The sequence below is a fragment of the Acartia tonsa genome, chromosome 8 (assembly GCF_053477335.1).
Source record: "Acartia tonsa isolate MP-2025a chromosome 8, ASM5347733v1, whole genome shotgun sequence".
Classification (NCBI taxonomy): domain Eukaryota; kingdom Metazoa; phylum Arthropoda; class Copepoda; order Calanoida; family Acartiidae; genus Acartia; species Acartia tonsa.
In genome coordinates, this window is record NC_137267.1 from 22959713 (window position 1) to 22963865 (window position 4153).

Sequence of the window (4153 nt, forward strand, 5' to 3'; positions counted from 1 at the left end):
TGCACTTATGATTTAAACAAAGACGTTGGCCCCTCTATATAGGTATAAATAATTGATATCAGGTCGAATTTCCAGAGTATTCTTCTTTTTGACTAAAAAACCTATATTTTACTAGTGTTTGGTACAGACAAACAGACTAATGGTGAAACACTATTGTATTTGATTACCGTCAACCTAAAAGAAAAAATGTGGGAAAAACCCAGAATTTTTAAAAAATTTATTTGCGTGGCTTGTGTTAGTAGTAGAAAAGTTTTTAATACAATAGAAATGCTATAAGCTTTAATTTTTGGAAATATAGTAGTTATTTATTGTATTTTCGTAATATTGATGAATTCTTGAAAGGATATTTTAGATACGCCACCAAATTTGGTCATGTGACCAAAATTTTAAACTTTCCTCTACTATTGTCCCCCTTTGAAAGAATTATGTTTTAAAATGTGAAAATGGCAATTCTTTTTTGGATTTTATTCTTATACATATAGTTATGTATAAGTTGAAAACCTAAATAATGATTGTTTATATAATAGAGATAACCTAGAGACATTTACATTAGGATTCAGCTATAAATTGTTGCATATCTTAGGTTAAGGCTTTTCTTGGGTAAATAAATTCTTGTACAATTTCTTCCATTGTATAATGTGACACAAAACATATATAGTTTTATAATCTAACATAAAATAACATTGTCCATAAATCATATACAACAAAATAAACAAAGGCTTCTGACAGTTCGGAATACCTTTTTAAGTTTGACAAAAAATGGGGTTAGATGGATCTATGTATAATTTTTATACCTTCTTCAAATTCTTTAATTATAATATTGTACAGTAGGGTGGATCAATTTTGGACTTGTAATTTGTTATAATCTTTGTTAAGAAACCTTAATATCAAGAATAGATTTTGTCCATGGGAGGGGGGGGGGAGGGAGGAAGGCATTAAAATAATTTTTTGGTCTCTTCTGGGAGTGCAACTTTTTTTCTATCAAAGTATTGCTATATCCACTTTCCTGACTTTAAATTGTGGAGTAAAATAAGAATTAAAAAATTGGTTTTAAAAAATATACACCCAAGCCTAAAAAATCCTTAATTAACTGTAAAAGTTAAAAAGATTTTGAAAGTTATTTGTGGATTTTTCCCCTCAGGAGAGGAGGGGTTGAAGGGGTCTCCCCCCTCGGTAAAAGCTTGAGCTTCAATCTTCAACAATTAAAGAAAAAATTTATTTTAAGAATTTCTTTTTCATATTAAATTACACCAACTTGTATAAAATTTTAAATATCAATAATAATGTTGGAATATTTATTACAAAATGCCGCCAATAAATAACCAATGAGAGACCAGTAATATTATATTGTAAGGCATATTCCTGTATTCTATATTTTCTCATCCTTATACTAAAGTAACAGGATGTTTGTCTGTGTATCTGTCTGTGTATCTGTCTATGTATCTGTCTGTGTGTCTGTGTGTACCGAAGGATCTCGCTAACCGCTAAACCGATTGGGTTCTCCTTAACAGGGTAGATTCTCATATGTCCCGGGAAGGTTTATAACTATTTTGGGGGAGGGTACCACCACCCTCCCTAGAGAAATTAAATTTTTTAAAAATTTACCAATTTTAGAAAGAGAGTTCAACGAAAAATAAACATCAAACGTAAATTTTTTTTAACTTTTTCTTTTAAAATCTAAAATAAGAAATTGAATTATCAAATTCGACTCTCTCCTCCTCAAGTGCCCCTAGAGGCCTCTAGAGGCGTAGCCGCTAGTATTAAATAAGATAAAACCATTCCTGTGCTATTTATGGATGGCTATTTGAAACATTTTGTCATATTGAAATAAAATTAAATGAAGAAAAAATTATTTTATTAACAAAAATAATGAATATAAAAATATAATATAAATGTTTAATTTCATTACATTTTCAACAGAAATTTTAGTTTGGTTGAAAGGTCTCAAGCTTTAATTAAATATAATTTTATGAAAAGATGGTTAACCTTGCCCACCCACAAACCAAACATTATGTTTGTCAAAGCAATACCCATTAATTAACAAACATTTTAACATTATTGAACATATACGTACAATTTTATTGCTATTATAAAAAGTACAATGTTTTTTGGTTTGAATCTAAAGATTTCAACAACTACTGAAATAATTGTATTCACATTTTAAGGGAAGCTTCACAAAGGTCCTGAGGTGGTTTTAGACTATTTCATTTTAGATATGAGCCTTCATATGGGTTAACACTATTCTCTGCACTTTTCTACACCTTCGAATACAGTGCGCCTAGATGCAAGGGGCGCAGCCACTAGTCAATAATATAGACTGCTGTCATTATAATTAGTGTGTTATTAAATTTAAAAAAAAAACATTTTAATGTTTTTGTTCTATATTGGCAAGAAATGTAGAATCAATATACACTTTGTTTCTTAGGATCTCTGAAAATACTTCAAATCAGAACTATTTCTTGATCAACTGCACTCCTCCCCTTAATTTTAATTTTTGCAGAAAATTGTTGACTATCGTACTAACACGTCATGGTGTACATTTTATTAATCTATTTTTTTTGTAATTATAATGGCTCATTTCTTTTCACGTGTTTTAAGTACCGAAGCTACTCTATAATACGAAATGTTGATTCTCTCAATTCCTATAAGAGATAGAGAGCTGAAATGTTCAGTGATTAATTATGTTAATATTCATCATATTTACACCAAGTGTTATTAAGATTTGTCAATTGGTTTGGGTGCTAGATGTTTGGGGTGGTTTCATGATTTTCTCAACTCCTATTCATGATAGACGGCTGAAATTTTCAGGGATTGAATACTTTCATATCTACACACTTTCTTCAAGTTTTATCGAGATTTGCTTACTGGTTGGGGTGTTAGTTCGATTCCTAGATTTTTAAGTTTTATAAGTTTCCTTACTCTTATTCGAAATAGACGGCTGATATTCTTAGGGATTAAAATAGTTCGCAATTTACATAATCATATCCCAACAAATTTTCATTAGGATTTGCTTAATGGTTGAGGTGCTAGATCAATTTCTAGATTTTCACGTTATAAATCTTACAAGGTTTCATGATTTTTTAGTTTCATGTTTTTTTATGAAACTGCTCTATAGTTCATTGTTTCCGGATATCCATCCATAATTTTTGAGCTACGCTAAGATGTTGTCATCCTTGTTTGAATAAATATGGCACATTTGTTTTCACGTGTATTTCTTTTATTATTATTCAATTTCTTTTCATTAACTATATATAATATAATTTTTATAATTAAGATATAATGGTTTTGCTTTCTCAGTGAAGGAATTAAGTCAATATAGGCAAACATGTTCAGAAATTTTAGAAATCAAAGAGAACACATTGTTGAGCTGAGTTGTAGAGTAGCTGCAATATCGAATATTATCATAAATATATATATAATTATTAAAACTTGAAAAATAAAATGTAGTGTGCTACATTGTCCTTCATTTGTTGGGTAAAAATAAAAACAATGGGTATTTTTCAACTGGTCGGTACATACAAGAAATGTCCAAACTTTTTTTTATATTTTTTTTTTATTATTTGATTCTTTATTTGTCTTAATTATATACATAAAAAGTTAACATCTGAATTATAAGAGTTATTATAACAATATTAAATAAAGACTAATCCAAGATATTCTCTTATAAAAAGTTCATTGTAAAGCAGAAGTCAAAATAAAAAGAAAGAAATTTTGCCGTTTAACATAAAAAGTGTACATTTAAATTAGGTCAAGACTAATTCAACATAATCTCTTCTCAAAATATGTCAAATTTATACAAAAAAAATAAAAACTTCAGTAAGTTCCAGAAAGAAAAATAATCGTCATCGAGAAGTGAAATACAATATTCATGATAAAAATATTAGGTCAATAATAATCCTTAATATATTCTGATTAAAATGTGCATAATGGATACACAGCTGCACTTAAAATTGTTAAGGAGGGATAAATAAGTGTGGCCTGTTAAATGAAAACTGCAGAATGCTTTAATGGGCAGATCACCAAAAGCTCCACCTCAAGATTATTGTTAAGGTTGTATACTGTCCCTCTATTGGATGAGGTAATTTTTCTTGTAGGTCTAAACGTCACAATATGAAAAACAGGCTTAAATTCATATGGTTAAAGTTAAGAATCA